Genomic DNA, 24120 nt, shown 5'->3' on the forward strand with positions numbered 1-24120 from the left:
TGTTTTGGCATGTTGTCCCCAAGAATATTATGAGTGACATGATCACTTACTTAGATCAATATTTATCAGTGAAGTAATTTTTAGCAAAAATGGAAGTAGGTTAGTACTGTCTGATCTGCTCTTGGAGAACCAATATTAGGCCTTGGTAATTACTTCTTTTTTTTCTATGGGCTTATCCATATTGTTTAATAATCTCTACCTTTAAAATTTTTCAGGAAATTTCTCGTTGACGACATAGCATACTTTGATACATGTGTTCTAAGATGCCGTGTCTTAGGACACGTCACCCTGCACTTGGCCCAGTCTCCCACATTGCCTCCGGGACCAGAGGCATTCGTGCACCACCCCAAACCCACTCTGCCCTTGGGAGCAATTGAGCGGCCCCAGCATGGGCATGCATTGCTCCCGCAGTTACGAAGCCAGATTATACAGTGTCCGTCTGTGTTACAGATGGAAGGGCTCACTGAAGCAGCAGCTGGGATCCTCACTTCACATGATGCAGTTCTCATGTCCCGCCCCAGGACTTGCCTCTTGCCACTGAGGTGCAAGACGCTATGACAGCCACTAGGCACTTTCACGTGTCCACCTCAGAAGTGCAGAGGAGCCGGAATCTCTTGGACATCCTTCTTCCTTCCTCCTTGCAGACGGGTGGGATGGAGACGAGGCAGTTTCCTATGTTCTTCCAGAAGACATCCAGTTAAGTCTAAGTGATCAACGCTGACGTGCGTGACTCTCTCTCCTTCCCCGCTTCCTTGGTACCAAAGCTCTCACCACAGGCTTTGCCTCTAGCTAAGCTGACACTCATGGTGTCCTGCCTCTATCCCCTTGGCACTCACTTCCTCTACTCACAGATGACTTCCTCCCCCCATCCCTTTACCTGGCATCTCCGCCTGCACATAGGGGTAGGCTGGATGTGCTGGAGAATTGATGTCCCACTGAAGCAGAGGATAAATACCTCAGATTCCTCCCTCTTCGAGCAGGACAACTCAGCGAGCTCCACCCTGTCTCTTGGAGGTCCCCAGTGGGACTGAGCCCCAGCTGCCCACGGCGCCAACCATCAACACATTCTTTATTGATCCTCCTTCCTGTCTTATTTGGTTTTCCCACTCCTGTTTTGGTGCTTCCTAGGATCATCTCCCCAACAAATTACTTCTACTTAAATCCCTGGCTCTGGACCTGTGGAGAACTGAACCTGAGGCACTAGAGAGCTTGAGACCTCGCCCACGATAAGAACCCCCTCCTCACTCACATCTCCCATTCTGATGCGAGGAATGACAAGGGTATTTGTTGACCAGCTGGGTTTTTAATTCTTTCCTCTATTCTGGACATACTGTTTCTGAGTAAAATTTAGTCAAAGACCTAAGTCATCAGATACACATAATAGTGTGTTACCATAGCGTTACAGCTTGTCATCTGCAACATTATGTTACTAGAGCTCACTTCTGGGTTTCGTTTGTGTCAAAATGTTATTTCTATAATTTGAATCGGTAATAAATGGGAACATGGTAAAAAAAATAGGTGTGAAATGGTAGATAATGACAGTAAGCACCTCTCATCCTAAATCTACCATCCTGTGACTAGTTTCTTAAGTGTTTTTCCAGAAATATTCTACAAATTAACAGTCACACACACACACACACAACACACACACACACACACACGCTCACACACTTGTCTTCCTATCCTTATAGAAGTATACTCTTCAGACTCTTCTGAATGTTGTTTTCTCAAGTGAGGGTAAATCTTGTGATCATTTCACACCAGTAAACCTAGACTTGCCTTATTCTTTTTACAGCTGTGCAGGTCTCCACTATATGGCTCAATTTTGCATTGATGGCTGTTTAGGTAATCTCTGTAACCATCTAAAACCTTAAAACAACAACTGTTTTGGTGGGGAGATAGCTCAAGTGGTAGAGTGCATGCCTAGCATGCATGAGGTCCTGGGTTCAATCCCCACTATTCCATTAAAGTAAGTAAATAAATAAAAAACCTAATTACCTCCACTTATACACAAAAACCAATCGTTTTGTTTGCTCCCAGTTCTGCAGTCTGAACTGGGCTTGGTTGGGCAGTCCCGCTGGTCTTGCCTGTAGTCATTCAGCTGGCGGGTGGATTTGGGGCTAGCACACTGGGAAGGCTGGGTCTCTTGCTGTCACTCCAGGTAGTCTCAGGGCCTCTCTCTTTCTCCATGGGCCTTCCATGGCCTCTCTATGTGGCCTCCCCAGCAGTGTAGCTGGACTTGTTATGCAGTGGCTCCAAGTTCTGGAAGCTGCCAGGCCTTCTTAGAGTTTAGTCTAGAAACTAGCCTATCCTCACCTCTGCTGGGTTCTCGTGCTGGACCAGGTCATAGACTCAGCCCAGATTCAAGGGGAAGGGATTTCACAAAGGTGTGGACGTGGAGAGATGGGGTTCATTGGAGGTCACCCATCTGATAGAACACTGCAGGGGATTTCATGGGAAACTAACTAGTTAGGGGATCAGGGCTCCCAACAGATGTATATCCCCTTCTATCGGATTTATGATATTTTATTTGAAAAGATAATTATGCTTTTTAATAATGGCTGAAAAATCACTAATTTACATCATGGAATTATAAGAGGATTTAGCGAGATCATCCAACTCTTCCCCTTCATTTGACCGATGACAGATCTGAAAATCTAAAAGGTTAATTAATGGTCAAAAGAATGACCACATGCCCCTGACTCGCGGTCCCAGGGTCGGCACCCCAAGCCTTTATCCCCCTTCTCATGCCTTCCTGTTTCCCACTGATTTTCCACTTATGGGCTTCAATCCATTCGCTGGCTTAACCAACATTTATTGAGCACCCGTTATGTTCCAGGTGCTGTTCAAGAAGGTCAGTATTTCAGGATTTCTAGCCTCACACACGTGAGTGGTGGGCTTGGACCATCTCATGAGCCCTGCTGCTGTTCATCTTCAAGTTCACATTGAGGGATATTACGTTGGAAGCTTGAACTGTGCCACGGTGGGAATATTTACAGCACAAAAATTCGCAAACACTACGAATCAGGACTCTTTGTCCCCCAAAGAGCTGGTTGTTAAACATTTACCAGCCCACCCTGGACTTAGTCCTAAATCAGGCTGTGAGGGGTTCCTGTACCATGGCCCTGCTGACCTAGGGGTATCTCTATTTTCATTCCTTTATTCACTCATTTAGTAAATGTTTATGGATCAGCTACCATGTTATAGGCCTTGTCTAAAAGAAACTGTCTCTATTCTTTACCAGACAATCGTTTTTAGGCAGGGAGGTAAGCCAGATCTGATTTTTTATTTTTTTTAAATTGAAATATGGTTTATTTACAATATTGTGATAGTTTCAGGTGTACAGCAAAGTCATTCAGTTATACATATATATCTCTCTAATTTTTTAGATTCATTTCCGTTCTGGTTTATTATAAGATATTGAATATAATTCCCTGTGCTATATAGTATGTCCCTGTTGTTTAATGATTTTATGTAGAGTAATGTGTATCTGTTAATCCCAAACGTCTAATCCCAACCTCTTCCCCTTTGGTAACCATGTTTGTTTTCTATGTCTGCGATTCTATTTCTGCTTTGTAAATAAGTTTATTTGTATCTTTTTTTTTTAAGATTCCACATATAAGTGCTATCATATGATATTTGTCTTTCTCTGTCTGACTTACTTCACTTCGCATGATAATCTGTAGGCCCATCCTAGATTTGATTTTTTAAGAGAGGCTGGTCATCTAGTGACCATTCTTGGGGTAGAATGATCCGATTTTTAAATGTGAGCAACAACTTTTTTAAAGTTTAAACTACTGCCTGGGCCAAATTAAACACATCTTTAAGTTATATTTGTCCTGGGGGCCACCAGTTTGCAACCTCTGCTTTAATCCTAACAAAAATATATGCCATCCAGGCCCTGGCCTCTCCAATCTTCCATTCCCACCAGTCATGCTGCAGCTAAACCACCTGAAAATCCACCTTCTACACTGTGTCTCTCATGATAAGTTTTAGATGCATGTTCAAAATAGTCTACTTTGCTTAAAGACCTTTGGGGTTTCCCCGGTGAAGTCCATTTCTCCAGCATCATATTCCACTCTTCACTAAGATGCACGTATCTTCTTTTAGTTTCTTGAATAGCCTGTGCTTTCTGCCACAGGGCCTTTGCACTTGCTGTTCCTTCTTCCTGGAACACTGAACTTTCACCTCACTGACAACACAAAGACAGTTTGCTCGGGGAATCTCCATTCTCCTAGACTGGATCAAGTTTGTCTAATTTATCCCCTGTTATTACCATATTTTGCACCTTTGTAGCACTGTGGTGACCACAAGAATGTATTTCTTAGATCTTTTTTACTGAGGGGAACATAATTGACTGACACCCCAAGCTGCTGACTCCAAATCCACCATCACCTCTCTGCTGAGGCCACACTTCCCATGAACTGCTTCCAGACTGTGACTGAGCACAACAGGATAATGAAGGCTGGTCCCTTCTTGAGAACTTGTCTCTTTTGATGGGCAGCTTTGGTCTTGCCAGGTCTTCCTTAGAGCTACGCTGCAGCCTAAGACTACCCATCTCTCTCCTTCCCAGAACTGCTTCACTGCCTGATCTCTCTCCCAGGCTTCTCATCCCCCAGCCTAGTTTCACTCCCAAATAAATCTCTTCCCTGTTTAGTCCTGTCTTAGCGTCTGCTTCTCAGAGGCCATGAAATAACACAAGCGTCTATTACAGTGGCAAATGTATACTTACGTATGCAGTTATTTGACAAATGCTTACCTCCCAGATCAGACTGGGCGGGCAGGATCAGTTCAGAGATGTGTTTATCTTTGGCTTACATTAAATCCCAGCATCTCCACTGGGGCCTGGCACACAGTGGGTACTCAGTAAACACCTGCTGATTTAACATATGAATGAGACAAGTGAAAACACAAGGCACTCAGAAAATGGAAGCTATAGTTAAATGTAATGTAGGCTTGTCCTAAGTATAGGCTGTGCTAATTTCAACATGGGAAACTGAAATTGGGGAGTGTCCCCAGGAGAAAAGGTAAATAAACATAAGGCAAATTCAGCCAGCCCAAGCAGTCCAGGTGGTAATTTAGGGGCTTAGAACTGGATTACATTTCAGTGTACTTGGAGGCACCTCTGCTTTCTTCTTCCCTAAGTTGTGACAGTTTGGTAGCAGAGAACACACTGAGCTAACAGAGGAGTCAATTCGAATACTGTCCAAGGTAACCTCAGAAGGAGGAGGCAATGAAGGCAGAGTTGACAAAGGAGTTTTGAGACCAGAATAAATTGAAGTCAACAATGACCCAGCTCAGCATCTTGGGCAAGTCATTTTCCCTCTTCAGATTTTGACGTTCTGGTCTGCACCCTGAGAGGGGTGGCCTGGGGACCCCGAGGCTCTTCTAGACAGCCGTGGATTCTAAGTGGAGTGGACAGAGGAGAGTCCTCTTTCTTATTTCCTCACTGTAGTCCCAGTATCTACCCCAGAGCCTGGTACTTGGGAGGCTCTCAATAAATCTTGCTTGAATGAATTAACAAAAACATGAATGGAGGGTACCTCCTCTTTCCCCTGGGCACACAGTGTTCCGGGGCCCCAGTGCGTGCTGGCAGGGAGAGCAGGAAGCAGCTGTTTACCTCTGAGGGAGCGGCTGGGCGATGTGCCTGTGCAAACAGCCATTTACCCAGGTGTCAACAGGAGCCACTGAGAGAGAACACACACTTACTCCTTTCCTCCCGCTAATGGTCCAGAAATCCCGGTTTGCCTCTCTGCATTTTCCCAGGCACTGCTGGAGTGGGAGCCTGGTGTTTTTCTGACCCAGCCGGGAGTTAAGCAAGACCCTGACCCTCACCCTCACTCCCCCTACTCTTATCCCAAGTCACTCCTTCTCTGGTGACAAATCAGGATGAATATCAGCATCTCACATTATCTTATGATTGAATGTTTCTGCCTGCTTGCTGGCTGTACCCTTCCACCAGAATGGAAATGCCTTGAGAGCAGACCACTTGTCTTGCTCATTGCCCTATTTCCACACCTGGAGGAGTGTCTTATACCGGGTGGGGCTGCCCAGTCAATAGATATTGACCAACTGCTAGATGAGTAAGGTTCGCGCCAAGCCTGCTCTAGTGCAATCACTAGCCCGAGGTGGTGCCTGAAATTTCCACCCCTAAACTCACCTCTTTGGGGTAAGTCACCATTCTTTACTCAGTCATGACATAGAGCTTTCACAGTTTTTGTCGTATGTTTTACTCTTATTTACTTAATAATATTTCATCTCTCCTCTTTAAAGAAATTTATTTCAAATACTGTATGTCATGACTGTAAATGGAAACCAATATCGTTTTCCATACATAGAAAGTAACCATAAAAATAGATACTATGAAAAAGAATGTGTATGTGTAACTGAATCACTATGCTGTACTCCAGAAACTAACACAATATTGTAAATCAACTATACTTCAATAAAAAGAAATAAATTAATATATAAGTATATAAACAAATATAATGATCCAAACCTTTGTGCCAAAGGGATGGTAGATGGAGCTCTATTTCAACATATTTTTTCTTTGTAAAACTAGGCATTTTGTTGTAGGCATTTACAAAATGCTGTTAAGATAGGTTTCACCAGACTTCCAAAGGAGACTTCCAAAAGTATCTTCTCTCAGAACCCTCAAGAAGAGATACCAGGATACAGTCTGCTAATGGTCCAAGCTTGAGGCCTGTTCTTTATTAAAAAGGAAAATCAAATAGTGTTAGGATAGGGTGTAAGGCACATTGACACCTACCTGAGAACTTCTGTGTCATAATCAGAAAGACTAAAAGGGAATAGAAAAGAGAAGGACTTTTGGGGTGTAATTTAGTGTCTGTGGGCTATATTAAGTCGTCCCAGTTACCTTGGGTTAAGGTAGGGTCTTCAGAAATCCCACTTAAAGTACATAATTATTTAGAGTTACATTAAATTGCACCACAATTATTTAGGGTTAAATTGCAAATCCATTATTTTGAACTAATTTATCAGTTCATATTGCTAAATATTTGTTGTATGACTATTGTGGATGAAGTTTGTGTGTTAAGCCCAGTTACTAAATATTTCTTGAGTAATGGGGGGGGGGGGAGAATGGTTATGTGACCATGATATCAATGTATGTGTGACAAAAATCTAGTATCTATCATGCTAGATGAATCCCAAGATGCTATGAGCATGATGAGAAGGTAGCTCAGTCTGGGGTTGGAAGGCAGGGCCAGGGAAGGCTTCCTCAGTAATCTTTGAGCTAAATCCTAAAGGATAAACCTACGTTTTATTTTTCAAAACTGCCTGATCATGAGAACTATCTTTAGGACTTATTAAAATACTGATTCCTGGGCTCTCATTCAGACCATGTGGACCAGAGTCTCCAGTAGAAGGTCCTGGAAATCTTAAAAAAACAAACAAACAAAAAACAAGTGCTTCAGGTAATTCTTGTAAACAGGCAAGTTTGGAAACCATTGTGCTACCTAAGTCAGTTTCAAAATTGACTGTGCATTAGAATCCCTTAGGTAGCTTGTTAATATATGGATTAATATGTTGAGCCTAACTAATCAGATTCTCCAATTCAAATGGCATGACCATTTTAAGATGCTCCAAGATAATTCTTGTGCTCACCATATCTTAAGAATCATTGAGCTAGAGGGTGAGCAGTGTGGAGGTTACAGTGTGTATAACAAACATTTCAGGCAGAGGGAAGAGCATAAGTAAACAGTACATGGTATATTTGGGAATCTTCAAGTACCAGAGCACAGAGAGGGACCACCGTAGAAAGGGCCCTGATTGCCATGATAAGGAGCCTGGAATTTCTCTTACAAGTCAGTGCTTCTGACCTGTGTCTGTGTATATGTGCTTGGAGAAACACTCATCCGAATCACCTTTAGAAACTGCCAAGATGTTTTATAAGTGGGAAGTTGATGAACAAGGATAAGTACCAGGATATTTTTTTGGTAACTCCACCAGCTTTGGAGTTCATTTAAAATTTTTTTTGAAGTCTAGCGTACTCACAGGAAAAATGCACAAATCTAAGATCAGAGAGCTTGATGAATTAGCACAAATAAAATACCCATCTACCACTCCGATAAAGAACACTACCGTCATCCCTGAAGCCCTATTTTTGGCCCTACCAGTTGATACCCTTGCTTTATCCCCACAGTTAACCACTATCTTGACTTCTAACATCATAGATTAGTTTTATCTATTTTTTGAACTTGATAAAAAATGGAATTTTTGTACAGCATATACTTTCTGAGTCTGGATTCTTTCACTCAACATCGTGTTTGTGAAGCTCATCTGTGATGTTGCAATACTTTATTTGCCTATTCTATTGTTTCAAGATGCTGGCAATTACAAATTATGCTACTGTGGACATTCTTGGATATATTTTTTGGTGCACATATGTATTCATTTATGTTGGGCATATATCTTTGAGTGGAATTCCAGGATCATAGGGTATGTGCATGTTCGATTTTTATATACTTGTTAAAGAGTTTTTAAAGTGGTTCTTACCAGTTTATAATCCCACCAGAAGTATGAGAATTCCAGTTACTCCATGCCTTTACCTCACTTACTGTTAACAGTGTTTTTCATTTCAGTTATTCTAGTGGATAAGCAGTGGTAAGTCCTTGTAGCCTTACTTTACATTTTCCCAGTGACTACTAAAGTTAAACACCTTACCATGTGTTTATTGGCCATTTGGATACCCTTTTGAAAGATGCCTGTTTAAACCTTTTGCCTATTTTTTCTATATTTTTCTTATCTATTTGTAGGAGTTAATATATATTCTGGATATGACTCATTTAGTTTCAGTATTTCAATTTTTTTCTCACTCTGTAGTTGGCTTTTCTACTCTCTTAATAATATCTTTTACTGAACAGAAATTCTTAATGTTAATGAAGCCCAAATTACCAATCTTTTTCCTTTATAGTGTTTATTATGTTCTGTTGGGAAATCTTAGCTTATCCAAGATCATGAAGATATTCTCCTCTACTGTGCTCTGGACACTCTATTGTTTTACCTCTCACATGTACATCTATAGTCTGCTTTGGGTGTATGTGGTGAAGTATGAATGAAGACTTTAAATTTCATATGAACTTTTAAGGATTCAGAACCATTTTCTGAAAAGACCATCCTTTCTCACTGCCCCGCAGTGTCGCCTTTTTCATAAAACTAGTGTCCGTATGTGTATGGGTCTCCTTCTGGACCCTCTGTTATCTTTTAGTCAGTTTTTCTATCCTTGCACCGATACACATTGTCTTAACAACTATAGCTTCATAATAAATCTTGTGCTCTGGTAGTGTAAGTCTTTCAACCTGTTCTTTTTCAAGATGGTCTTGCTATTCTCGGATATCTCTTATTTAATATAAAATTTAAATCAGCTCATCAGTTTCCAAGAAATATCTGTTGAGATTTTGATTGGTATTGCACTTATTCTGTGTAAATATTTGGGGAGACTTGATATCTTTACATACTGTGCCTTTGTTTTTGAAGCTTTCTGTTTTAAAATTTTAGGTTGCAGTTATTTTCTTTCTGCACTTTGGGTTTATTATTCCATTGCCTTATGACATTTCATTTGAAGTCGCCTGTAAGTCTAATTGTTACTTCTTTAAAGTAAAGACATTTCCTTCTTTTAAGATCTTTCTGTTTGTCTTTGGCTTTTAGTATTTTTATTATAATGTGGTAAGTATCCATTTCTTTATATTTATGTTATTTGAGATTCAAAGTTCTTGAATCTTGGATTGACATCTTTTGTTTTGAAAAACTTTAGCCATTATTTCTTCATATGTTATTTCTGTTCCATTTGCTCTTTCCTCGTCTTTTGAGACTCCCCTTAAATGTCTTTTTTTAGAAAAACCATGTCCATAAGTCTGCTAGTCTCTAAACTGCATTCACCTTTTTTCTCTTCTCTCTCTCTGCTTTAGTTCAGGTATTTTCTTCTCATATTGCATCTAGCTTACTAAGCTTCCCTTCATCTCTGCCTAATCTACTGTTGACTTTATCTGGTGTATTAATTTCAATTATTTTATTTTTAAATTATAGAATATTATTTCATTTTTTGTAGTTTCCAGTTTTTGGCTGAAATTCTGATTCTTTAAAGTATAATTCTTGAAAGTAATTTCTTTAAAGTATTTACATAATTTTTTTATTGCACTGTAGTCAATTTATAGTGTGTTAATTTCTGGTGTACAGCATAGTGATTCAGTGATATATATATATTTATATATATATATATATAAATTCTTTTTCATATTCTTTTCCATTTCTATTACAAAGTATTGAATATGGTTCCCTGTGCTATACAGTAGGACCTTGTTGTTTATGTATTTTATATACAGTAGTTAGTATCTGCACATCCCGAACTCAAATTCATGTCTAATAACTCCAGTATCTGTATACTCTCTCATCTATTTCTTTAGTCATGTGATTTTGTCCCCTGAGATGACTAGTCGTTTCAAATTAAATACCAGATGTTGGTGTATTTTTAAAAAATGAAAATAATTTGAGACTCTGGGTAACTTTATTTTCTTGCAAAGAAGATTGGCTTATACTTATAGCAAACTGAGTAGGGGCAGATCACCCAATCCAGTCGGGGTCTGAGTTCATTAAAACTGGACTCCACTCTTTGTGAGGGCTAGTTTATTTCTGGTTCACCTCTTATTTCTATAATATGGTCTTCTGTTGAGGCCAGTGGAAAACATGGGATGCTTTTCCTTGCTGGGTTCTGAGCTCCCGTTTTCTTCCTCAGTGTGATAGGACTGCCGGAAGCATTGCTCAGCTTCTCTGCTCCAGCCACTGCTTGTGAATCAGATAAAGACCTTGAGGGGGAAAGCAGACTGAATATTGAACTCACATTTTTGCTCTTGCCTTTTCTCAAGGGTCTTAGCCCCTCCAGTCCTTGCAGACTTGGTAGCTCTTTGATGCCTTCAACCCAAATCAATCATATATTTTCTCTGGCTTTTCTAATTGTCCTTTGCTGATGGATTAGTGTGCAGCCAACAAGTCTACCATTATAGTCTCCAAAATATATTGTTCCATGGGAAAAGGAAGTTATAAAAGAATATGTGTAGTGTGAGCCTGTATTCCACAAAATAAAAAAAATTTGTTGCAACAGTCACAGAAGTGTAATCTGAAAAAGGAGTCACCAGTCCGCTTACACTGGCTACCCATTATTATTTTCTGCACTATCTACTTTTGTAATGTTTGGACTTCACTCTTCAATGAGGATATATTCATACATAAGGGGAAAATAATAAAGTCATTTTTAAAAATTGAAGAAATGAAAATGGCATAATAGACAAAACAGCTGGAAAGCAAGCTTGTCTTTACCTGTGTTTCCTAATTTGGGAAAGCCAAGCTTACCGGATCTCCAGTAATATGTGGAGCGGTCACGTCCTGGTTAGACTCATGCTGTATGTCACAGTAACTTCCCCTTCCTCAGCGACATTATGATCTCCTCTTTGATTTCCTCAGTGATCCAGTGGTCGTTTAGTAGCATGTTGTTTAGCCTCCACGTGTTTGTGGCTTTTGTAGTTTTTTTTTTTCTTTGCAGTTGATGGAGCTACTTTATGGAGGCACCTCTTAGTTCAGCAACTTTCCAGGGTGGTGAGTTACCTGCAGGGACACAAATTTACTCACTGTTTCTTGTTAACTACTTGATTTGTAAATAAAAGGGAAACCAAAATTATAGGCATCTTCCAGCTCTAGGAAAACATTTATTTTTCCAAACTAACTTTAGCATGCAACTAATTAAAAAGAACTTCCTTCTTAGAAAGAGAGACACTGACACAGAGAGGGCTACAATTTACATAAAGTCTCAATTTGAAAAATCCATTCCATTGTTTTTCAAGTGAATACTGAAATCCAAATTTGGCAGTAAATACTTATCTAATTTCCCCTTATTTATTCTACCTAGGTTTCTAGTGTTTTATGATCATTTTGAATCTGAATTTTGTCTCCACCTGTGTTAACTCATGCTCTCATTATTTTGTCAACTGAAGCAGACATGTCCTAATCTAAGTTATTTATGAAAATGTTGAAACTTTTTCTTTAAAATCAGAATCAAGGGCAGAATAAAGTGAGACTTTACTAAGGGTTTCTCTGTAGATTGTCAATAATAAATCGACATCCTTTGTGTGTGAACACTCAATCTACTTCAAATCCACCTGACTACAGTATAAACCTATCCACATTTCCCTTGCTCCACTACAGCTGCCAAACATTTTATTACCATTCAAATCTTCTCCTTGGTGAACTAAGCCAGCCCTCACGTACCTGCTCACATTGTACCATGTTGTATGTCAATTGTATCTCAATAAAACTGGACCAAGGATGAACAAGCTGGGCCAGTTACTCCAACATTTTCCATCTCAAGAGTTTGGTAAAGAGTTGATAAAAGTAGATCTTAAAAGTTCACATCACAAGAGAGAAATTGTAACTGTGTAAGGCGACGGATGTTAACTAAGCTTATTGTGGTAATCATTTCCTGACATATATGCAGTTAACCCATGAACAACATGAGTTTGAACTGCGCAGGTCGACTTACGCGTGGATTTTTTTTCCCAGCAAATATGGTACCTGTATTTTCATTTTACAGATCTTTAACTAAGTGTGGGGAAATTTTTGAGTTTAATTAGAGATCACAATATGTGGAATCAGAAGAACTAGGGTTTGAGTCCTGATTTTATCCAAACTGCTTCAGCTTCCTGCCTCTGAATGAGGCATTCCTTTGTTTTGGGGGCAGCAATAGCAGTTATGCAGAGTTTTGGCTGTGTGGGAGCATTGGCGCCCCCAACAGCCACAGTGTTCAAGGGTTAACTATATATATATATATATATACACACATATATCACAAATCACTATGCCATATACCTTAAACATATACAATGTTATATGTCAATTGTATCTCAATAAAACTAGGAAAATAATTTTAAAAAGAGGCATGGAGCCTGAGTCTGCTAGTTGTAAGAAGCCAAACAGGAGGGTCATGTGACGTGCGGCCCGAGGCCACCCCTGTGGGGCACCTATGATGGGCCTTGTACAAGCAGAAGAGTGGGGCACTGATCTGTAGGGAAGGAAAAAAAAGAACCAAAGCATACATGCTGAGAGGAGTAACAATTTGAAACCAGAAAGAGGGAAAAAGATGAAGCAAAAAACTGTCTGTCGGTTTCCTGGTTCCCATGAGGTCTAACTCTATAACCTGCTCTTTGATTTTGTGAGTTTTTCTGTAGTTTTAAAATAAACTCCCTTTTGACTTGAGCAAATCTTGTAACTGTGTTCCCCCCCAAATTTCATATGTTGAAACCCTGACTCTCAGTACGTCAGAATTTGACTGTATTTGGAGACAGGGCCTTTAAAGAGGTGGTTAAGTTAAAATGAGGCCTTTAGGGTGGTCCTTAATGCAGTCTGACTGGTGTCCCTGTAAGGAGAGATTAGGACATAGAGAGAGAACGCAGGGGTGCCCTAGCACACAGACAGGTGACCAGGAGAAGAAGCAGCACTTGGCTGGCCATGCCCAAGCCAGGGACAGACTTGGCTCAGGAGGAACCAACCTGCCCCCACCTTGATCTGGTGCTTCCAGCCTCCAGAGCTGGGAGGAACTACACTTCTGTTGGTATTTGGTATTTCATATGGCGGCCCTGACAAGCAAACACAGCAAGTTAAGTGAGCTTCAGCGCTTTCAGTTGCATGTAACAAGATGTAGAGTTAATTGGCTCAAAGGATAGAATATGTATCATTTCACACAACTAGGAATCAGGGGGAAAAAGAGCTCCAGGGTTGGTTAATTCAGTGGCTCATGACATCATCAAGGATCTGTGTTCTTTGCATGTTTCTGCTTTGCCATTCTTATCTCAGGATGTCAGCTCTGACCTCAGGCTAGATCCCTTCATGTTGACAAGATGGTTGCAACATTTTCAGACACGACATTGTCCAGAGGAAGAAATTATAATATCTTCTTTGAGTGTTTCTTGTTAAGAGCAAAGAAACCGTTCTTAGAAGGCCTTCTGCACTTTTTTGCAAACCTCATCAAACAGAAATGCGTTGTTGCCAGTGACTAAACTAATCATCGTCAGTGAAAAATGGGGATGTCACTATAGGATCTATCCTGAATGAGTATGGCCCCATTGGGGCCCACATAAAAGGGAGGTAGGTTTAGGGCAAAAAGAATGGGAAATGAATTTGGGGTAGATAACCAACAGTCTCTCTGGTTCCCTTTACCAATCTTCCCTAGCTAGCAATTGTGTGTACAAGATTATTATAGAGAACTATCACAAACGTGTTGTTGAAATAGAGATTCTTCTTTAAGGTCACTCCTCTAATCTATTAGTCTAGTTAATATACACACACACAAACAAATATAAAATAAGTTTGGATTTTTGTATTTTGATAATCCTGCATAATTTAACATTGTTGTATACATTCTTTCATCTGCTGCAGATACATTTTACAAAAACGAGAAAATGAGGCTCAGAAACTTACAATGATTTTCTCAAGAACATGTAATATTAACTCCCAGAACACTGGAAAAAAGACCAGTGGGCACACGTAGTGAGTAATGACAGATTAGATTAGAGATATAAAATTAGAGGTGTAAAAGCATAGGAATCTAGGTCACGTTATGAGGACCTTGACTGTCTGGGGGAGAGGTGAAAACTGATTAACCGTATAGTAAGATCTTAATCTGAGGAGTGACACAATACAATGATATTTTAGGAAGATTGACCAACAACTCATTTCCAAAAACAGTTCATAAGAGCCTTAGCTAAACAGCGTATAGGGACCGGACTCAGCCTGGGGTTCATTCATTTCCCTGTAACCAATGTTTATTGAGCACATTCCATGTGAGAGGCCCTGTATTCAGCAGTAGAGACCAGGGAATGATCAAGATAGTTACGGTGCCTTTCCTTGTGTCTATTAAAGGCAGAGGGATCTGTATTGGTCAGAACAGGCTAGGCTTTGCTCCAATAACAAACAGTGATATGGCTCAAAGCCAGAAAGATGTGTTTTTGCACAAATAAATTATGAGACATGAATGGCCCTCCTCTATCTTCCACCTATGGCCCCTGGAACACTTGGCCTCCAAGGACACCAGAGGAGGGCAAGAGAGATACGGAGGATGCGTTCCACATCTTAATTATCTCAGCCTGGAAGGGACATGCATCTGCTCACAGTCCATTGGCCGGAATTGGTCATGTGACCCCTTGCCTAATGGCAAAAAAAAAAGGGCTGGGAAATATACGGTGGGGGAGGGGGCAGCACATGAACATTTGGAAAACAGTAATTGTCTCTGCCGTAGAATTTTGTAATAAATAAACTCAGGTAAAGATTTGTTTCTTCTTTATTCACTTATATAGTTGTACTATGGTTATATAAACAGCATTTTAATGAGAACTTCTGCTTGAGGAGAAAAAGTATCATATTAACCTTGCTTTCAGGCTGTGAGTATAAGGAGAAGATAAAGAATAACAAGTCAATACTAAAGAAAGGTGACATTTTTATTTCTTTGCCCTGCAGTGATGCAGTAGAAAGAAAAGACCTCAATTTGCATCACGGCTCTCCTATGTGCTCCTTCTGTGTCCTTAAGCAAGTCGTTTAACCTCTGTGAGCTCACGTCTTCAACTTAAAAAAAATAGGGAATAATACTACCTACTTCAGAGAGATGTCATGAGGATTAAAATTTTAAATATACATATGCAAATGTCTACATTACGCCGCAACTGGCACACAGTATAAACTCATTAAATGTTAAATGAGTCTGCTGTATATGAGTCAAAGCAAATTTTAGATCAGAGCACCCAGCCGGGTTTTCATGTCATACTCCACGTAGACTCTTGCATCAAATCTAACTCAGCTGCCTGGCCTTCAAAACTCTGTTCCCTTTCACTTCTCATGCTGCCTCTTTCCCCTACAATTTCCTGGTGTCTTATCTCACCAAGATCTTCCATCCTCAGTGACGGCTCCAGCTAAACAATTTTACCTGCTGTCTGAGACTTTGATAATTCTCAAAAAAAAAAAAAAAAACCCTCTTCCCTTGTCACTGATTGCATTATTATTTCAAAATATCAGGGGCCCCTCCCTACCAGACCATTCCCTACAGGAGAATGGGACTTACTGTCCCACTGACATCAGGCTTGGCCATCTGATTTGCTTTGACCGGTGAAAAGTGAGTGAAAAATGTGAGCAGAAGCTTCGAGAGCCACAGCATGCTTCCACTACCTCTTTTTCCTCTGCCACAAAGCCAGATAGAAGCTTCTGTTTCAGCTCTGGTCCCGAAGTGAAAATGTGGCTGGTGGTAGACAGAAATGTAGGTGAGAAATTGTCCTTTGTGGTGATAATCCACTAAGATATTAGGGGTTATTTGTTACTGTAGCATAATCTATCCAAGAGATGGCTGACATAACACCACATCCCCACCACCAACATGATCTCTTCTCTTTAATGACTGTATTCAAAAACATCTTCCCCATGGCACTTTTTCCTCTCTCTTGCCTCCCTCAAATGCTTTCTGCTTTCACATGCCTTCTCCATGAAGCTTCCCCCAGTTATCTTGATCTTAAACGATGTCTTCCTTCTCTAAGCAATACCGTAATGTGTTATCTACAGTAATAATCTGTAAATAAATGCTTATTGACTACATTAGGGAGAGAATGCTTCTCCTATGGCACTAATGACAATATTTCACCATGATAATACTTCCCCCATGTCTTATAATCTTTGCTGTGAACAGGGATCATACTTGTTTCCATTTCTGGAAATTTAGCACCAGGTACCTAGAAAGGCACAGTGAAATTTTGAGCAATAAATGATGTGAGTTTCAGTTCTGGGTAAGACGGAGTAATCACATTCTACCCTATTTCTCCCTCTGAACGCAATTACTTGGTACTTCAGGCACACAGTGGGAACTCAACTGCTGATGTTTCTAGATTAAGAGCTGTTTGTCTTTCAGTAGAACAATAGCTGGCATGTGGCTTTGGACTGTAGAATGGGTTTCTTTAGACCAGTTAAGCGCAAAAACTTCCTGAAGCTCCTTTCCATGGGACTGAGCATTGGCTAGTCCCACAGATGTTGGCCAGAAAGTTGGACCTTTCATGGCTATAATTTTGTTGTTGTCATTGTGGGTATGTGAGAGACCAAAAAAGGTCTGTAGGGATCTCTCCAGATTTATGAGCGCGGCGTCCTCAGTGAAAAGTGGGGAGAAGCTCATGATCAACAGTCTCACGGGGTCAAAAGGAAAAGAAAAGATGGGGAGAGATGCCTGTAAGACTTGGGATAGTGTTTGCGTGGCGACCTGCGTACCTTGTGCAACTGGCTTCATTTTATGGTGAAAAAGATATTTTGAGGAACACTGGAGAGTTCTTAAAAAAACAGTTTTCTACTCCTGGGGAAAAAAAATAGAACAGTTAAAGACATAGTAGTACTGGACAGATAGGGTAATAAATAAACAACTTGAGGGGAAAAATTAAATTTGGATTTTGTGATTTAAACTCTAGGAGAATCCAAGACACTCATGGGATGTGTTGTAAATGAACGAGGGAGGGAAACAAAAGCAGGAAGGAAGGCAGTAGCGGGTGGCAGAGACTAGCCTTAGGACCAGCCCCAGTCAGGAGCCCCAGTTAGGTGTCACTTTTTACTAGAGACTCTACCTCAAGATGTTTCAACCAGGCACCAGCTCCAAAGAGCCTTCCATAATGATGATCTGGGTTTCCTGCCTGTCCTGGGTTCCTGGGGTCTGGGTTGGTATAAGTGGAGCAAGGGAATGGCAGTGCTATTTCATTGCACAACTCTAGGGGGCACCACCCACACTGCATTTATGTAAGGGAAAGAAGTTGTATTCTCCTTTCCCATCAATAGCCATAGAAAGAGGAAATCTGATGTTTTTCATGAACCACTTGCCAAGACCATCTTTCTACTTGATTTCTATTATATATTTAACCATTCTTCAATTCCCAGAGTCCTGGTTCAAAATTTTTAATATTTTTCCTTTTATTCAACATGTTGTTGACACAGGACACACTGAGTAGATAAAAACGAAACGATTTTACCTGCTCGTCTTAACAAAGCTCTTTTGCTAACCAGCCTCACTTTTTTAAACATGCTTTTTCAGAAAAGCACCAGTCCTCTAATCTAACTTGTAAAACATTTAATATTTTGGCTATACGGCTTTAATGACTATCCAAAAGTCAGGCTCTCTGGACAATGGGAGCTGCTGGACTATTGTTCTTTGGCCACAAAGCCATGAGGTGGCTCTTTCTCCCAGGTCAAGAGGTCAAGCTCTGCGGCATTAATTTTGCTGAGTTTCTTTGTTATAAATAACAAACAAGGTCATTTATTTTCATTTTCTTGTTTCTAATTGCATGCGTCTACTCCCGAGGATGAACTCCATAAACAGGTGGCTGGAATGCTGGGGAGAAAGCTTGAAACAGTTCCAGAAGAGAGGGCATGTCCCACTCTGGCGAAACAGTTTGATGAGTTAGAGATTTCGTCACTGCAGGATACGCACCTGCGCTATTACTCGAAAAGCAAACACTCGTCTGTTTGGCACGCACAGATCTATGTAAATTAGGGGAGATTATTTTGCTGCTAGTCCTTGGCTGTTCTGTGATCAAATGCAATTGTTTCCCAATTCTTGAGAAACAGAATCTTTATCAGACTCAGATGGTTTTCACATTTTTTTTTATAATTTTAATGTTCTACGGTTATTAAAAATAACATGCCATATAAATTAAGCCTAGAAACACGGGTGCTTATCAAAGAAAGGATGTCAGCGGAGGCTCCAACTAGGGGAGATATTTATTTGCAATGGTATACAAATCTGTCATGGAAGGATTTAATTAATATCTGCCCAATGATTCTCTCTCCTTAATGCCCCTATAACTGTCCTTTGGTCAAGAATAAAAAATGGACTGACCCCCACCCATCGCTATGAGAGTCCCGGATCCTCAGTTTTCATTGTTCAGCCAGTGGGCTTTTTGGGCAACACTGCAGGGCCCCTCTTGCTGGAAACCCTCTGAGCTTCCTGGTTTCCACTCCTGTATAAACCTCCCCCATCACCACCTTTGTCTCTTTGGGGGAAAAAAAATCTTTTTCTCTTGAGTGAGATAAAAACTACCCAGTATTTGTTTCTGGAGTGTAATTATAAACTTCATTGTACATTCTTCCTGGCTTTGATGCTTATCTTGAAGAGTTCAGTGAAAATAAATTGTTTTTATGAAAGCAGAGAAACCATTTGATAAACATGCTGTCTGTGAAAATTGTTCCTGCAAAAGAGGTCATTCTTTCACTTTAAAAGAAATAGAATATATTTCAGAAAACAGGCAGGACAACAGTTAGGATTTCTGTGAATACAGGATAGTTTTTTTTTTTCTTTAAGGCAGGGTGTAAATACACTGAAAATTGCACACCTCCTGATTGTGTGGAGTGTATTGGTTTTTAAAATAGCTTTATTGAAGAGATACTTAGGTCACAAGCAAATACTTGCTACATTTCATATTTCTCAGAATGAATTCTCAGCTCAGTACTTTTTTTTTTTTTTTTTGCTACTAAGGGTTTGGGGGTTACTGGTCTGTAATTACTACATATGTGTCAGAACCTACGCGTGTATCTATTCTTAGTAAGAGTCATACTCAGCTGGGAAAATGATTCATTTTCTAGACTTCTCCTGCCTGGTAGCATAGAGACCAGTATGGCCAAAATTGGTTGTAGTAAGATGAGAAACAACCTAACGTACATAAAAATACATATTTATTATTATGTATGAAAAGCTTGCTTAATTTTTCCCCATTTGCTCAGGTTTCTGTAATTTTTTTTGACCTAAGTAAAAATACTAAAATAGTTCACATTTCCAGATCAGAAAAGTTTGAATAAACTGAAAACTGAAACTAACAATGACAATGCTTGGGGTTTTGTTTCACACTGTAATTCCTGTGTGGACCTGGTGATTAGTTTTCGAACCTGCGCTAGAGACGTGTAATGAGGGCCTCGAGGTCAGAGTGCTCCCTCTATACCATGCGTACGTTCACTCTTGTGAGAGCTTGGCAGGTCCTGACTCGATTTTATCTGCATGTGATTTAGACTATGAATGTTAAGTGTTGATTCTCGACATGAAACTCTTAAATTTCATGGAGATGAGTGATACGGACGCTGAGAATCTATGCTCCATAGAAATGCTATGCTTTATGACATGAAGCTAAATTCAGACATAAAACCAAGTGTAAGACATTTTACCAATATAATACATTAGCTGTTACTATGGGAATAGAGAAGAAACTTGAGTCGCTCTGGCCTTGTTAATTTCCATTTGGAGCTGCTGTTAATTTGGCTACATTACATATTGCAAACCAGGATCATAATATTTGGACAGAACTTTTCATGACCCAAACTCAAGAAAATTAAGCTGTATATCATGTTTAATACTATCCTCATCTCAATGGAGGAAGCAGAACACTGGTTAAATTACTGTTCACAGATCCCTAAAAGTGGGGGTCTCAGTAAGATCTTAGGTTATAAAACTCAGCAGGATTAATACAGTCCTCATGGGAACTTTTTTGCTTAATTTGGAACCAGATAAAGTAAAGAAAGTTTTCGAGTTCTGTCAAAATGTAAAAATAGTTTTCCTATTATGTAAAGTTTGTGTACTTTCCCCCTATTTTTTAGAGATTCTTGGATGATACCAACTACCCAAACATCAGGCTAATAAGACTGACATTTTTGACCTGAATCATATAAAAACCCTATGGGAATTTCTTTTGCCCAGAAGTTGTATTTTGGCTGCAGAACTGTTTCTTGGGCTGCCCTTCTAAATCAATGCCTGTTAGCACTCTGCAGCATAAATTCAAAGCATGTTTAAGATACGTTCTTGGAGAAGTTTCTTCAAATTCAAGGCTAACCTAGTACAAAGGAAGCCTTTGTCTGTGGCATTTCAGAAACAAAATGCTGACAGCCTGAAAAAGGTGACACCCTTACGATGACAAACAGCACGACAGTTACAATTGCATTAAATTTTTAAAAGTATCATTTTGAAGTTTTTAATGGATGGGCTTCAAATCCACTGGAAACCTTAAAATTGGGTGGTATTCTGAATGCAATCGCTAATCAGATCAGCTCTAAATGCAACAGCATATAATTCTTGTTTTAATGCACACGGAAGATCTAAAACAGCAGGGTGCTAAAGGCCCCCTTCCGCCCCCCTCAGGTAGTTTGTTCTTCTCAAAATCAGAAGAGTTTGGTTCACTCTTTCCAAATCTTACCTTAACCAGGTTGCCTGGGAAGGCTATTCCACTATGAAAATATCTGCCTTTCCTCCTCTCTCCTTTCTTTCCTTTCTTCCTTCTCACTTTCCTTTCTTAAATGAATATTTATCTACTGCAAACCACCTAAGTACCAAGCATGGTCCAAGATTCTTGGGATAAGGCTCTGAGCAGGGTGTCTTGCCCTCCCTGGAGCTTTCTTTTACAACTACCGTGGATGCAAATTTGTTTATCAGATTGCTTCTCCCGATAGCAACAGTTAGCTGTGTCATTAGGTGATCTTCAGGGAACTGGCTGGGACGGGGCATGTGTACATATGTGCATGTGAATGTATATATGTGTGTGTGTGTGTGTGTGCACGTGTGGGAGTGTGATGGGTCTGATTCTCCTCTGAAGGCTTGCACGTGTGTCATTTGGGGCTCTTCTTTGTCATTCACAACTGCCTAAAACAGTGTCTGGCACAAAGTAGGCAGCAAAAAGTAGCTGCTAAGTGCCCAGGAAACCCACTGTGGGCAAAACTGCATGGTTGGTCAGCAGCCTTCCCAAATTACTGTTTCTGTTCTAGTAATTTTTTTCATCCTAAGTGCCTCAACATATATATCTTCAAACTCATCAGGCAGTTTCCTCCCTCTCCTTAATCAAGATCTATACTCAGAACTTTTGCTTATATTACCCCCTATATCATCATCATCTTAATATATTGACTGCTGCATACTGTTTCCTTCCCCAAGAAGTCTGTATTGTAACAGGGAGGGGGATTTTAAGAGAAAGCCTTTTCTACAACAATGGCCAAGAGGGGTATCTAGACCGGGCAGTCTTGACTCCTGGGAGCCTTCCTGGAAGAAGTTTCTCACTTCAGTTTCTAGTCCCCATAGCTCAACGCTCAGGGTAGCCCATCCGCCCACATGCAATTCCCCGTCTGGAAGCTAGTGGGGTTTCCACTGCAAAGATTTGTATTCCTGACCCTGGAGGTCTGATTACAACTTCAGGTTTAGTCTCTCTGTAACTTAGATTATACGTTTCCTTTATCTTCTGTAATCAAGCTCAGATTGCTCCAGATGCACAACAGAACGAGCAGAAGGTGTGGGATGTGTGTGCAAAGAAAAACTCCACTTCCCAGCTTTTGGCGGGCTCCTGTTAACTATTTGGAAAAAATATATAATTTCTCTTTTGGAACCTTGGATCAGCAGGCTGCTCCTCTCCTGTGGCCAGATGCTGCACTGTGCGCCATTGTGAAATACTAATAGTGAAACTTAAAAGATGTACTCTTGCGAGACAACAGGTGGCCACTGCAACCTCCAGCTCTGATTGGTGGAAAGGCCACAGGCGCCCAGTGGCCCGGGGAAAGGGCCCCCACTTCTGCGTTTCAAGAACTTGCTCAATGGGGTGTTGTCCTGATAATATCTCAGCTCACTGCCAATTTGTGCAACCCGCTGGGCCATTAGGGAGCGCCGCTGGGTTGTCAACGTTAAATGGAGACTCGGGAGAGGAGACCAAAGCTTTTTCAGGAGGGGGGATTGGAGTCAACCCAGGGACAATGTAAGCAGTTGTTTCTTTCCTGAATACACACCGCTCTCTCATGCAGTCTCCAAACACCCGATTCTTGCTAAGAGAAGAGCAAATACACACACTGTCATCTAATTGAAGTTTATTTTTCCTGCTTGGTTCCAGAAAGATAATATTGGGCAAAGGTACATACACAAGGTGTCACCGAGCTGGAGTGCCTATTTTGGAGAACAGAAGAAATGAAGAGAAACTCGTGTGAGGGTTGTCTGAAAAACTTCAGGCCCTGGGCCGGCAAAGTGTAATCAGCGACGAAAGCGTGTCAGCTAAAATATTTGTAAATTTCTCCCTTCGTTAAAGTAGTTTCTAGATAACTGTGCTGGGGAGGGGAGCAAATCTCACAGCTTCTCTTTAACGTTCTCATCTGGTATAAAGTCCCTTCCCTTCGCCAAGGCTGAGGGCCAAACTAAAATGAACCCAAAGCAATAAAGCCCAGGGGTTGGGGTGGGGGTAGGGGGGAGATGTAGCTTAAAGAGAAAGAAATCAAAATGGGGTGGGTGAGTGCAGTGTGAGGAAGTTAATCACCCAGAACCTTTTAGGAAAATAGGGACATTTTCTCGCAGAGAACAGTGAATGATCCGCCTAGATCCAGTTACTCAAATGCCTTTCGAATACAAACAAGAGCAAAGAAAATACGAAGAGAACCGACACGAGGCTTAACCCGGGGAGCTTCTGCCTACCTGTGAAAGGTCAGGCCCCCACACCCCTCCTGGAAAATACCACAGGTGTACATGGGGTCCCGTCGGGAGGCACTGGTGCAGGTTACCCGCTGGGTTAGGTGCCTCTAAGAAGGGGAAATTTGTGGAGTAAGGCGGAGTGGGATAGAGGGACCGGGGGACTCACGAGGAAGGACTGGGGACGAGGAGAAGAAACCGAGGGAACGAGGAGTGGGAAAGGAGCCGACGGCGCGTGCATGCTGGTGTTGGGAGCCGGGGGCCCAGGGCAGCGGTGGTCAGAAAGGGGCGGGAGGGCCACACCAGGCACCGGGCTGGCGGCGGCGGCGGGGACGGCCGAAGCGGCCGAGAAAAGGAGGGGAGCGAGGAGCGCTCCGAGTCAGCGGGGACAAAGAGGACCGGAGAGGGAAGGGGGGCGCGGTGGGAAGAAGAGGGGCCCCGGAGAGGGGGAGGCCGCGGCGCCGGCGACGGGCGGGCGAGCGCAGCGCTAGGCGCGGGGTGAGCGGCTAAGGGGCCGCGCGGGGCAGGGGCCGGCGGGGCGGGGTCGGGGCGCCCGGAGGCGGTCCGGGCCGAGAGCGCACCGGCGGGGCGGGCGGCGCGCCAGCTGCCCGCGGTGGGAGGGGCGGAGCGGC

The 24120-nt window shown here is 41.4% G+C and overlaps 1 protein-coding gene and 1 pseudogene across 1 annotated transcript in view; both read left to right on the forward strand.

The window, feature by feature from the left end:
* Nucleotides 1-24120, forward strand: part of LOC105097538 (MFS-type transporter SLC18B1-like) — a 489125-nt pseudogene that overhangs the window by 308499 nt on the left and 156506 nt on the right.
* Nucleotides 23397-24120, forward strand: part of TOX3 (TOX high mobility group box family member 3) — a 106391-nt gene continuing 105667 nt past the window's right edge. The window contains exon 1 of the mRNA XM_010990076.3: nt 23397-23503. The gene's annotated coding sequence lies outside the window, so the exon portion shown is untranslated. The remainder of the gene's footprint in view (nt 23504-24120) is intronic.

Source organism: Camelus dromedarius, chromosome 9 (assembly GCF_036321535.1).
Source record: "Camelus dromedarius isolate mCamDro1 chromosome 9, mCamDro1.pat, whole genome shotgun sequence".
Lineage (NCBI taxonomy): Eukaryota > Metazoa > Chordata > Mammalia > Artiodactyla > Camelidae > Camelus > Camelus dromedarius.